Source organism: Ursus arctos, unplaced genomic scaffold (assembly GCF_023065955.2).
Source record: "Ursus arctos isolate Adak ecotype North America unplaced genomic scaffold, UrsArc2.0 scaffold_10, whole genome shotgun sequence".
In the NCBI taxonomy this organism is placed as follows: Eukaryota; Metazoa; Chordata; class Mammalia; order Carnivora; family Ursidae; genus Ursus; species Ursus arctos.
In genome coordinates, this window is record NW_026622764.1 from 5,400,873 (window position 1) to 5,415,149 (window position 14,277).

A 14,277-nucleotide genomic window follows, 5' to 3' on the forward strand; every position below is an offset into this window, starting at 1 on the left:
TTGTCGCTTTATTGTCTCCATATGGAGCTATTAAAATAGAACAACACAGAAACAGTACATTAAGCTATATAGCCTGAGTGCAGTCTTCAATTATGTGCTTTTTGATTACACAGAAAACTGTATTCAAATTGCCCCTCAACCCACATTTTATTATCTGAGTTGAGGATGTCTGGACAGAAGTCAGAAACTTTATTGGAGTGACCATTTACTCTGGAAATCTTTGCTGAGCACGCTTCGCCTTAGTCCAGCTCGCCCATCTGGTTTGGCCCTGTGCAAATGTATAATGCAAAAGCTTTTAAGCGGGAGGAAAACAATGTGATAGATGTCTTATTTTCCTCCATAGTTGGAAACAAAGCTTTGTGACACATTTACTAAAAAGGGCAGTTTATCTGAGTATGTATACATGTGTGTTCAGGATTAAATAAAGGCTTAAAAGAATAAAACAAAGTGTCTTCTAAACATTGTAATGACTGGGACAGCTGATAATGTCAATTACAATGACATAATTTTTAAATCTTTTCTAGGATCTCAAAATAGTTCATTAAAAGAGAATGTCTCATGCAATTAGGTGAGTGAATGGGAAGGTTAACCTAACAACCACAAATAACCCATCCTATTTTTCTCTCTGAATTAACTAGATTCTTAACTGAATTGATCCACTGGCTCATATTTACAGGAAGGCAGCCAGAGTCAGCTTGGCGGTTACAAGAGCCTCATACAGGCCATCTATCTGCGTCCAGTGGAAGAACTGCGTGGACACTCCCAGCACAGATCAATATCAATACCCAACATACATTTCAAGACATTTTCCTTTCTAATTTATTTTATATAATTCTGTTTTATTCCAGAACCATTCTCCTTTCTCTCTCCACCTCTATTCTGAAGAGGTAAAAATAACTTTCGGAAAGTGGGAAACTGATTATGTTTCAACACGTAGTTAGAAATTTCACATTGGAGATAAAAAGACTTTGGGAGTAAAACAACTGCGTTTTAGGAAGTTAGTTAAGAGGACATCATCAATTTTGAGTATGAGTAAAAACACATTTTCCCAGAAAAGCAGCTACATACACATGTGGCAGTCTCAGAACAAAGCACAGAGAGTGTTTTTAGGGTTAAGATTTCAGACACGAGGAATGAAGCCTCCCTCTCTAGTCAGATGTAATAGGGGGCAGGAGTCAAGAGCAGTGGTATCAAACTTGAGCACAAGAAGTGGCTGGAGGGCTTGCGAAACCAGATTTCTGGGCAGCATCCCCCAGGGATCCTGGCACAGCTGGTCTGGAGTGAGACCTAAGAGTGCACTTCTGAGCCTCTGGATGATGCTGATGAAGCTGGTCTAAGGACAGAGGAATCAATTATAGGACCAACCAGCATCTGGGCTGGAGCCAGCCAGCCTCCTCCAGCGGGAGGGGTCCCCAGTCCATCTCTCCACCCAAGTGGCATTTGGAAGGGGGAAATTTGATTTGTCCTTTCTCCCTGCCTTCCTGGTGACCTCCAAAGGGCTAGATCAGGGTTCCTCAACAAACCCAGTCTAACTATACGCCTACTAAATACTTCTTTTTTTTAGTAAGTTTTTTTAATTTTAATTTCAGCACAGTTAACATACAGTGTTATAATAGTTTCAATTGTACAATTTAGTGATTCAACAGTTCTATACATTTCTCAGTGCTCATCCCAACAGTTGCACTCCTTAATCCCCATCCTTATTTCCCCCTCCCCCAGCCACCCTCCCCTCTGGTGACCATCAGTGTGTTCTCTGTAGTTAAGAGTCTTTTTCTTGGTTGGTCTTGCTCTCCTTTTCCCCCTCTTTGTTCATGTGTTTTGTTTCTTAAATTCCACATATGAGTGAGATCATATGGTATTTGTCTTTCTCTGACTGACTTATTTCACTTAGCTTAATACACTCTAGCTCCATCCATGCTGTTGCCAATGGCAAGATTTCGTTCTTTTTGATGGCTGAGTAATATTCCATTATATATATGTGTATTCCATATTTCTATGGATATATGGGTATACATGTATATTCAGCGGTATATATACATAATACACACATACACACACTACCTCTTCTTCATCCATTCATCTATCAATGCACGTTTAGGCTGCTTCCATAATTTGGCTTTGTAAATAATGTTGCAATAAATATATGGGTGCATATATCCCTTTGAATTAGTATTTTTGTATTTTTTGGGTAAAATCCAAGGAGTACAGTTACTGGATTGTAGGGTAGTTGTATTTTTAACTTTTTGCGGAACCTCCATACTGTTTTCCACAGGGGCTGCACCCATATGCATGCCCACCAACAGTGAGGGAGAGTTCCTACTTCTCCACAACCTTGCCAACTTTTCACCTAATGTCTGCCTCCAGAAGTACCTTCCCAACCTCTCTTTACAAAGTGCTGTGATACAGGGGTAAGAGCAAATGATTTCTACAGGGTCATTCTGCTCCTGAACTCTACTCCCTTCTGTTACTACTTTTACAACTTGAGTACATCAAGTCATCTCCCCAGAGCTCAGTCTCCTTGAGTATAAACACGGTGGTGGTATGAAATACAATAGACTCCTCCACAACATCGAGGAAGATCAATGCAACAAAGCCAAGTCCCTTTGAAGCGGCAAAAAGCCCAACAGAAATTTCAAGGACTGTTATTACACATTCCTGAAAATGTTTTAATAAAGGGAACAAGATCCTTTTGGAGCAAAGAAAGAGAAGAGTTAAAATACAAGCTACATGGAAGGCAAGTGAACGGAAACTAAAGTAAAACAATTCAAGATATAAACAAGAAACCTACCCGGTTATCTGAGTGTTTCCGGTCTGGATGGTAAAGAGAGGCAGAAACCTGAGACGGCAGGAGGAGAAAGTGCAGGAAGAGGAAAGAGGAGGTCCTGATGACAAAATGGCCCCGTGTCACAACCCTGCCTAAAGTCATTAACCATTAACCACGGGTGGAAGCGAGGACAAAAGAGCTCAGGGTTTCTCCTTTTACAAAGCCTGGACCAGCAATGGAGATCTTTGTGCTGTTTGTTTGTTTTACACTAGGAGTTCTTCACCTACAGAAGTCTGGTTCCGGCAGTGCATTTTTAAAAACATTTTCAGTTAGTTACATGTTCTTTTAAAACCATATCCTCATTCAAAGAAGGTGAGATATTTACATGAAACAAATATTGCCGTTCATTGTAATGATAATATCTTTTCTGCGGTGAAATACCTCTTAGACCTAGAAGTCACAGGAAACCATTTCTCTTCCCATCTCTAATCTCCTCATTCTATGAATTTTGTGTCTCAGATGAGTCATTTATAATTTGGTTATTACAATATTTATCTCAGAGAGAGATTAGGAGCCTTAGCCAATGTTTTTAGAATATTCAGAAAGTCCCTACTGTAAGATTTAGCAGAAATGAAAATGACATTAATATGTTACAAATAATGAAAACACAGTAGCAAAAGAGATGATTGAATTCCAAATGTTGCCATTACTCTTTTTCAAAAACAAATTTTTTAAATAAATGATCTCCTGCTAGACATTTTCTTTCTGGAGAGATAGTCTTTCCATTAGTAGAGTAATTTGCAAAGCAAAACCTTTGTATTTCCTTGGGTTAGCTTGTTTTTCTTCTTTTTAAATAGATAAAAGTTCCGTGAACAGGTTATTTAAGGGGTCGGTTTCCATTTGCAGAACACACGAGCCTTGGGCAACAGAGGAAGGGGACATTGTGTACATCACATGTGTGAGGTTCTGCTGAGAGAGAGAAAGACCCCCTGAGACTTCTATCACCAGTCTGGCTCTGGGATCGGTTTAACAACTTGCTTTGAATGCATATGAGTCCTGACTGCTAAATTTGCAAATGCCTCCCCATAAAGGTTATGCACCCACTGTAAATACAGCATCTATTCAGAAAAGATGGCCAGGTTGGTTGCTAGGAGATGGCGGGATTCTTTTAGAGAAAAATCAGTCCTGACAAAAAAAAATTTTTTTTTCACATAAAGACCTTTTAAATATAAATACCTTTGACAGCAGCTATTATTATTCAGAGTTCCTTCACATCTGAATAAATGGCAGAAAAATGATATTATTCATATGCCATTATACACTAAAGTGTTAAAATAGAAAAGAGTCTTATTCCCTTCTCTCTCTCTCTCTCTCTCTCTCTCTCTCGCTCTTTTCACTCCCTCTCTTTGTTGTTGCTAAAGAGAAAGGAGAAAGCTTTTTTTGTTTCTTTTCTTTGGATTTCTCTGCTTTCCTCTGGATTCCCAATGTAAAGGAAACTCTCAAAACCACAGACCAAAGATGGGCATTATTGCATTTTTCCCCTTCCAGACCCAAATGCCTATTTCTACCAGAGGATGGAAGTGGAAAAAAGGGAGCACCAGCAGGACTGCAAAGATGCAAGCAACTTTCCCAAAGTGGGGGTTCAGAGCACGCACGTGGGAGGCTGTGCCCCTTGACAGGAGGCACCATCCAATTTCATTTCAATAATGTTGGCAATTTTCTTCCCACTGGGTTGACTGGAGGCATAGCTGCCCTATATGTGGGTCCCTGTGCTCGACTTTTGCTAAAAGTGACCCGAACAAATAAAACATGCAACAAGTAATAAGTTGCTGTTTATAAACTGTGTCATGGATAAATGAAGCTGCAGTCTTTCCTAATTTAGTGTGCCCTGCCAGCCCATTGAGGACCTGAGAACCTCCCAGCTGAGACACACAAAGGCCTGGGGGTACACAATGCAAGCGGGGCCAGGGCCTGGCCTCCCTTTGACTAGAGCCCCGAGACTTGTCGCCCCAAAGCTCACAATAAGGGATCAGTGTTGAAACACATTTCATTACCATGAGAATGGCCACCCCCAACTCCAAGTGTATTATTTTTGTTGTTATTGTGAATACTGTACAAAGTTTCTCAAGAATTTTTTGTAGCGTGCCTTAGAATCGGACTGAGCCATGTTTCCTTACACAAATATTGACATGAATCCCTCCGTTTATTTAGCATTTTCCTGTGAAAGGCGCAGTATGGTAATGTCGCTTCATCCCCTTTCACACATTTGTTCTGACTCTTGGCACCAGGAAGTTCTTATTGTTCTAATCAATGCTTACTGGGCCAATGACATTTTTTCCCTTTTAGTGACAGACATGGTATGTTTCCTTTCCTGAAGTTCTCATGAGAGTTTCTTGTACTATGTTTGATAGACACCAAAAAAAAAAAAAAAAAAAGCAACACATTTGCAGGTTCTTCTCCTGGTTCTTTTTTGTTGGCCTTCTTTGTCAAAGCCTCCCTGGCCAGTGCTGCTGCTAATTGTATAAAATGCCGGGATCCCAAGTAAGAAAGCCCCTCAAAATTCCAGAAACTTGCTCTAAATTCATGGTACATGAATCCACGGCAGAATCGTGGCAGAGTCCCTTTGTGAGTATGCCAGCGAGGTTACATTTTGCTTTTTCTGTGGAGGAGGTTACTTGAGTATCTAGTGTTTCACGTGTTGCAGATAACTCTGGTTTTTTGGGATTTTTTTTTGCCCTCCTTCAATGATAAAATTTGTTGGTCAGACAGCATTCTTTCTGCTTGTGATGATTATTTCAGTTTCAAGGTTGGTCAGTGTGCCCTTCTTGCTAGAACAGAACTCATTCATAGATTTCTCCATTGAAGTATGGAGTACAAATGGAAGCAACTGGAAACTGACTGAATACGGAGCCCCATGCGCACTGGGGGATCAGCACTGGGCTATCTGGTTTGTTGGGAGGAGAATCACTTGACCCTCCCTGTGTCGCCGCGCTTACCCATTCCCATATTGATCCCAGCAGTCCCAAGGATTTCTAGGCCTGTTCGGTGGAACAAACTGCAGTAGAGCGTCCCTGCTGTAAACTCTCGGTAGGAGAGGAGTGTCTGGGGAGACTGAGAAGCTCAAGGCTGACTTCAACCGCATGGGGGGCATACAGGGACCCCTCACGTCATGGCTTCCTCTTAGCTTCTTTTTCTCAAAAATGTCAGGTCTGTTTGGGGAAGCTGGTTTGATCAGAGAAAAATCACTGCGGATGAAGGCTAAGACTACTAGAGATTCCCGGCATATTGATAGAACCAGAGATCTGTCAGGTGCCAAGTGCCGTGAGCAGTTTAGCTGAGATCAGGGCCATGCTGCTTCCCATGGACTCGGAGCCGGGCCCAGGGAAGGAGCTGTGCTCTGGCTCCATGCCCAGCAAGGCTCTCGGGCTCAGGAAAGTGTGGCCCCGTGCTGTCTGGACAGGCTGAGGGGCACTATGGAAGGTCAGGGAGAGGCTTTCAGGGAGCATTACCCAGCATCAACGACAGCCCTAGCCATTCCTCATGGTCTCTGTGCCCCCCGCCATCCCCCTGTGCTCTACTCTCACCCCAGATCCAATTGAGACGCCCCTCCTCCCTGAATTGTGAGCCAGCCCAATTGTCACCCAGTGTGAAGGTTTCCAGGGCGCAATGCAATCATCTCTCCTTGTTGTTACATTCTTTTGCAAGTTACACTCCAGGTATGATTTATTTCTGGTTCATTTCCGGTGACTCAGTTACACAGGATGCAAAATTATGATAATAATGCTTGTCTCCAGATAATGAATAAGGGGGTTTGGATTTCTCATAGCAGAGATGTTATACAAATGCAAAGTATCATTACAACTAAAATCCATGACTAAAGAAATTAAATTTCCTGGAATGTTTTATATCTAACAAGAATGTCTGTAATCCTCTGTATTTACCGCTAAACGAGGTAGACTACAAGAAAGAAGATATTTAAAGGGAAGGCATGAGTTCAATGGGAAAAATTAACAAATGGGAAAATTACAGCACTGTATTTTGTACTTTATGGAGAAAAAGGGTTTGGTAAACATGCAACAGGAAACCCTGATTTCTGCAAGCAAAATTTAACCAGCAACAGACTCTTGTAGAATCTTCAAAGGAGAAGTTTCTATACTTGTTTACCTTTTGATAATGCAGCTGAAAGGGAACACTAAGGCCTCGGCTTAAAAGGAGTGATATCATGAATGGTTTCCCCAGTTCTGCAAAAACCTAAATACCTAACCAGGCATAGAGCAAAAGCTTGACCCTGAAAAAGCTGAAGAAGACATATACTATATTTTTGGGGGTGGAAGGGGTAACATAGGCAGAATCATTTCCCAAATTCAGTTTTCTTTACTGTTTCATAAACATGCGAGGCAATCAAACTCAGGCTTGTTGTTTATTTTACAAGCCAAGCGTATTTTGAGAACACAACCTATTGGCCACTTTCCACACCTATTTCCAACTCCCTTTTTGTTGTGGGATACTGACTTCTGGCCTTAAGAAATCAGAACAATGACAGAATCAGTTCCTCTGGAAATCTCACACATTTATACACCGTGCACCCTGATTTAGAGGTGTTTCCTCTACCTTGGTAATGACTGGCATTGCGTCAGAATGTTGACCCAAGAAATGTCAATTACCCCAGCCCACCTCCTCTTCAAGCCTCCACCATGCCACTGCTAGAAACACAGTATGTCAGCCCATTTCTGTGCTTCCTGGCAGACGAGAAGACTGTGAGGTTGGCAGCAGAGTTGGGAGCAGCGGGCAGAGTTTGCTCCAAAATATACGCCCTATAACAACTTCAGCTCTATTACCCCCATAAGCACCTCTCATCTCTCCAACCTGGGACATAGTTCTCTCCATGCCCTGAGTGCACTCCACTTCAGGCCATGTTGGATGGAGGCGATGCTCCCTGATCCCAGTGCAGTGCTATTTGCGGATCTGGGTACCAGACTCCACAGATGAAGAGGGAGATGAGGTTCCAACTGGACGGGGGTGCCCTGTGCCTACCTCAGCTTCCCTGGCCCCATAAATGGTTCAGAACCCTCAGGTCAAGCACCTTCACCTCACACGTTTCTTCACACGTGCCCCCTTCTGATACCCACCTAAAGTACCTCGCTCAGACAGATGTCTCCCACCCAGGATCCGAAGACATGTCACTTCACTTATCCCTTTGGAACTCCCTTTGCACCTGTCATAGATGGACAGGTCAGGAGCTCTCTAAGGGAGTCCTAAAGGATGAGCCATATCTTAACACACTCACTCAATGACCTCAAAGGCTTCACCTATATGATTGTATCAGAATGAGATTTGCTCAGAATTTACTTTGGGAAAAATAAGTATAATGGGGAAGCTGAAGAAAAGAGTCAAAGCATTATATTTTAGTAGAGTCGAGTTGAAGTCATATTCAATTAGTTACATTTTTAATTGTTTAATTATAAATATTTCCCACCTGTAGGCAAGTGCCAAAAAATGTAACACATACCTACTGACTCACCATAGACAGTAAACAAACAGTATCATTCTGCAACATTTGCTTCCAATCTCTTAGTTTGAAGAGATGAAATTAAAGATTGTAAATTAAACAATGTCCTTCTTCCTATCTCTTACTCCTCTCTCTCCTCAGAGGTAGCTTCTAATCTAACAGTGGTGTGTATTATAGTTGTTTGGTGCCTTATCTGGGTAAGAAGGCACGTACAAAATTTTTATGCCACTGCTTCTGTGTCGTCACTTTTATAGAAAGGTTTTCATGCTGTTCAGTTCATTTTGCAGCTTGCTTTTAGACTCCATGAGGTTTTTCCACATGATCCACCTCACTCTATGTGGATCTAGTTCTACGTATGTTGCACACTATCCCTTTCTGTGATTATATCCTCGTTTCTTGACTCATTTTCACGCTAAGAAAGGATGTGTAAGTTGCTCCGGCTCTTGGCTGCTATGTGCAGTATTGTCATGACCATCATTTTGCACGGCTTCTTGAACATTCGCGTGGAAGTCTCCCTAGGACGAGACACTGGAAGTGAAGTTGCTGGCACCTTCAATTTTCCTCCGTATTGTTCAGTTTCTCTTTAAAGAGGTGATAGTCATTCACAATTCCACCAGGGATGTGTGCACATTCCCGTTTTCCCACGAGCTCACGAGACAAGTAGGAAACTACTGTTTTATCTTGCATCTCCCTGGAGGCCAGTGTGGATGAGCAATCTTCTGTTGCTGTTTCTTTCATGCCCTTTGCCATTATTTTCCTGTTAGGTATTTAAACTTTTTCTGATTGATTTGCAAGAGTCCTTTATATATTCTGGATATGAATCTTGGCTATGCAGGTTGCAAATTATCTTCTCCAGTTTGGTTATCCAATTAATATTAAGGAAAGTCAGTGCTTATAGAAGAGTTAGGACATTAATATAGGTTAACTTACAAAAATGTCTAGAAATTGTTCTTCTTGGGAGAAAGAATTTCCTTCTTTTCAGGGCTGAGCATAAGGCCACTTAGGTGCATCCAAAATGTTATATTGTATATATATTCTTGAATAGTTTCAAAAGTTGTGACAGTCTTTAAGGGCCATAGCTTGGCATCTTTTTGTTGTTTATGAATATTCCTAAAATTGATTTATACAATAAAAAGCAGATTCTATGTCTCTGGGTCTGAATTTAGAGTGGAGAATGCCAGTGGACTATCCTCCAGCAGCTACTTATCTTAGAAATCATTTTATAAAACACATCCCGTTCTTGGTGACATAATTTGTTCTCTGCCCGTGGTACGAGGGAGAGCTTCATGAGAAGTAAATGTGTATCTGTGCACATATGTGTGTATTTGTATATGTCTAGGGAGTATCTTTATTTTAATCTTACACTCCACTTGATAAATTAAACTTGGAGGAAACTATGTTTTTGTGGCACCAGTATAACATATGCATCATGGAAAAGTAATTTAGTTATGTCTTAATTCTTCACTCATTTCCACTAAAATAAATACAGAACAGATTCCGAAAACCGATGCTGAGGACAGACTTAGTGAATCTGTGAGCCTGTGGCTGGAAGCCTAAAATATTATTTTGAATTAGGCTATTAACTCATTTGAGATAATTCTATCCAGATTTTGGTCTGTATTTATTCAACTGATTTATTGTCTGTTTTTCTCCCTCCCAAATGGGACTCATTATGTCTCTTTAAAGCAGTTTTTTCCATGTTTTCTACCATTTTTATTTTTCAGGGTACTTTATATCCTAATTATTGAGTTACGTATCATGTAGTCCTAATTATGAAACGTAGATTTACTGTGTTTCCACTGCAGTGGGTAAGTTTGTATGTAGGGACATACACATTGTGTCAAAATGGCCTTTTTAAAAAGATGGTGATTACACATTTAGAAGCTTTGCACCCCTTTAAATATTTTTACAGATTTGTGGGGATTTCTGACATGAAAATGCATTTCCCCATAGGACTGGAAATACTAGAACCAACTGCAGCCCCCTCAGCCATCCACCTGGTGCCTTTGTTGACCTGCCACGGAAGAAGAATGGTGGTCTTTGCTTTGCAAATAGCAACATGGGAAGTGAGCCTGGGCAGTCTCCAGTGGGGACTTCCCTCTGTAGCTTGTGTGATCTTCTTAGAGCCACTTAGTCTTTGTTAATCTGTCTGTTACAGTGAGAACACCAATCTTCTGAGGTGGTTGTGAGACCCACTGTCCTAGCTAACAGCAAGTGAGAGTGAGCACGCAGTGAGTACTAGCTTCTTCTTAACCCCAACAGTGTCTCCCTGAGTCCTAAGAATGTCCTCATTCACAGGGTCCTCCCTTAGTCTTCTCACAAACTGGAAAGCACTCTAAAGTCAGGGAACCTTATATCGATCAGCAGTTACCAGCTCCACTGGAAGCCAGGTAGGTACCCATGAGCCCTTGAGAGGCACCTAAATGGGGAGAAGATTATCTGCCGTGAGTCAGAGCTTTATAACACTCTTGAACAAACCGTGCTATGTTCGCAGCCTCACATGTACCTGCAACTCCAGAAATCTGCCTAAGCACCATGGGAAAGAACATCCTCATAAACTGTAACACAGCCCGGTGAAACTGGACCTTCCCATCAGTAATAACAGGTTACATTTTTTAAATAAAGATTTTATTTATTTATTTGACAGAGAATGTGAGAGCACCAGCAGGGGGAGAAGGAGGCAGAGGGAGGAGCAGACTCCCCGCTGAGCAAGGAGCCTGATGCGGGGCTCGATCCCAGGACTCTGGGATCATGACCCCAGCCGAAGGCAGATGCTTCACCAACTGAGCCACCCAGGCGTCCCAACAGGTTACATTTCTCCAGAGGCCGACAGTTTACAAAGGTTTTCTTGGGCTTTATCGGCTTTCACAATCGCTGTGTACAAAGGTCAGGTAGATGGTTCTACCTCTCTTTTCAAGGAAATCCAAGGCTCAAAGTGCTCAAGAACACGAAGTAACGAGCGGGGATGGGATTTTAGAGTCTTCTGACCACCTGAATGCTGTTCTGTTGAGTTGAACTCTGTGAAATGGTCATTCTTGTAGTAGCATTGATAGTTCATATGGTTTTCTCTATACAATGCCATCTCATTCAGACACAGTGGAGCAGCACGCCAGACACATCGTCACAAACTAGTCTAAGCAAAACTAGACAATCTAATTGCTGGAGGCACTGAGAATCCCACAGCGTGGCTGGAGTCCAGTGGAGACCAACAGAGGCTCACCCATGAAGACGTCCCCCACCCCCCTTATCTGGGCATTCCTTGGATTCATGACTGGGCAAGCCTTCCTCATGTAGTACAAAGCTGGCTACTGAAGGCTCCGAGTTTCCCTGGTCCTAAAAGTCAGACATATCAGCAAATAGAGGGCTCCCTTCCCTTGTTATGTTCCATGAAGTCCTGGTCTGAGCCTGTGGCCTAGTCCAGGTCTGTCACCATGACACTGATGGAGGTTTGAGGGGATGTGTGATTGACAACACTATTGGTAATAAGAGGAAGCTTCCAAAGTTAAAGAGGAGCTAGTTCCCAGAAGAAATGGGAAAAGTGCTCTTGAAGCAAAAATAGCACATACCCATTCACATAAAGTACACACATCTACCAAGAGTCCAATATTTACTCCAATACTACGCTGAGACTCGATTGATAAGAAGATAAAAGCAGAATAAAAAGAGAAAGAGGGACAATGACTAGAAAAGACAGAGAAAACTTAACTAGTCAGAGAGCAACTTAAAAATGAAACCAAAAAATGGTGAATTTGGTAAATAACACAATAGAATTAATTCACTTGTAAAGCTGAAGGAATGTATTTCCTTGATGTTGACAATGTTCCTATCTAAAAAATAAGAGAAAGAGTCAAGTTTTATAGAGCGTTTTTAAATTTCAGAAGTTGGCTTTCTTCACACAAAGACCATGCTTCCTCTTTCATCTATCAATTCCTTGTGATGTCATTTGGTAAGTAAATGATGTTCACCTACCAGACAGCCCACCTCCATTGCCCCAAATTTCAGTCAAGCAGGAAACAGAATTGATTTCAGGTCAGAAACAAGTAAGCTGTTCACATCTACCCTACAAATTGTATCGGCAAGAGTAAATAAGAGCCCACTATGCCTTCACCACACGTTAGAGGCTATCCATGAAAAGCACCATCTGTTGATAGCAAGGGAAGCTATCAGTTAAATGAGTACATTTAATATTTAATATGCTTGATTTCCTTCATTTTTAAGTAAAAACTAAAATTAGCTATTCCAATATTTTTCTTCCACTCCCCAATCAGCTACCAGGCATCACTTGAATGCATACAATGCCCATTTAGTCGCTGATGTGGCTGCATGACCCCACGCGGGGCTGGCCCAAAACTTTGTGGTCCCTGTGGAAGATAATTATGCTCTTACTGTTTACAATAGCACACTGGTGACACAGCAGAAGAGCAAAGGAGAAAATTCAATTCTGGAAGGGTCACAGACTTTCTTCAAACTCATAGAACTGAATTACTCAGACGATACTCTGAGAAGTCATAGTATCTAAGAATCACACTCCTATGCCTTAACAAATACCGTACAAAATGATTTCAGAAGTATTTTAGCAGAACATTTTAACTGAATTTGCTATTTTTGCCCCCAAACCTAAGTCGTTTTTTTGATCAATGAGTAATTACATCGAGCAAATTTTTCATTTAAATGCCATGGCACCTGATCTTGCTAAAAATACACCCGAAAAATGAAGCCTTGAGCATGTCTTCGTTTTCATAAATCTTTCAAAGGATTCATGCAGCATCCAAAGCTCATTTTTTCTGCACCATATTATTACTAAGATGAGCTCTTCATTTTAACTGTATACTGATAAAATTTTGACATTTACACATTTCATGGGGAAGAAATTGAAGAATTTCTGCCAGTAAGAGAAAATTCCATTAGTAAATACAGATATTTCTCCATTTTCAAACATCAATGGAATAAACTGTTGGTTATTAGACTTGAAATTATTTAATCAATTTCTATTTCTGTTAAATAACAAATTTTAAGGAGACTGAAGGATATAACTGCTCTGATTCTTTTTTGTACTGACTCTTGAAGTCTCCAAAACATTTCACATCACTTGCCTCACCTTTCTAAAGACAAGTAGAACTCATTGTTTTATAAACAGTAGTGATTTTTTTTAACTTCCAAGTAATGCCCTTGAGAAATAGGATAGTCACACATTGTTAGCATTTCAGGATACTTTGCAGAATGGTTGCAAAGTGAATTCAAGGTTAGAAGAGAATTATGCATGACTCAATTTGATTTCCAGTTGATCCAGAACCTCCGTAGTATTTAACACTTAAGTTTACTGATTATTTAATTAGCATTAGGCAAGAAAAAAAAAGGCATTACTTTGCCACATTTTGTTTTGCCTGCTAAAAGACACTATTTTAAAATAGTATAGCAAACACCAAAGATTTTAAAATGTATTTGCAGGAGCTCTTTTCTTCTTTCAACTACTATACGTTTAATTTCAAGGAGAATACACAGTCCGGGCATCTGCAATAATAGTGTCTTCTGGGTAAAAAGAACAAATGCAGAGTACCTCTGACAGATTAAGTTCTATTTCAGGGCTTAGTTACCAGTAAAGAAAGAGGGGAAGGAAAGAGCGGTAAAATTACAGAATGATCATGTGTTCCAAGAGAAACCCATCACCCAACTCTTGCTGCAGGATATCAGTTGATAGCATCAAAAGATAAAAAGTCTCATTTGCCAATCACATCTCCTAAATAGGAAAACATTTTAAGTGCCAGGCAGAATCCAGTTTATAAATGTTCAGATGTGCTCCAGATTATGTCCCCAGGAAATCTAAGTTACATGTTCTTCTAAGAGAAATCTTAAAAGGAATAATTATTGAAATGGCATTACCCTGAGCTTTTCCAGACCGTTACCGTATGCAGGAGATGCTCCCGCGGCTTAGGTTCTCACTCTCCACTGGCTACTCAGTTCCCTTTTCCTGACATCTAAGTCCCCTTAGTTATAGAATGGCTTT

The 14,277-nt window shown here is 40.9% G+C and overlaps 2 long non-coding RNA genes across 2 annotated transcripts in view; both read right to left on the reverse strand.

Moving 5' to 3' along the window:
• Positions 1-3,126, reverse strand: part of LOC130542764 (uncharacterized) — a 28,041-nt gene extending 24,915 nt beyond the window's left edge. The window contains exon 1 of the long non-coding RNA XR_008957558.1: positions 2,789-3,126. This is a non-coding gene — a long non-coding RNA (uncharacterized LOC130542764). The remainder of the gene's footprint in view (positions 1-2,788) is intronic.
• The window catches only part of LOC123000715 (uncharacterized), a 142,375-nt gene that overhangs the window by 59,802 nt on the left and 68,296 nt on the right, over positions 1-14,277 (reverse strand). The window lies entirely within an intron of this gene.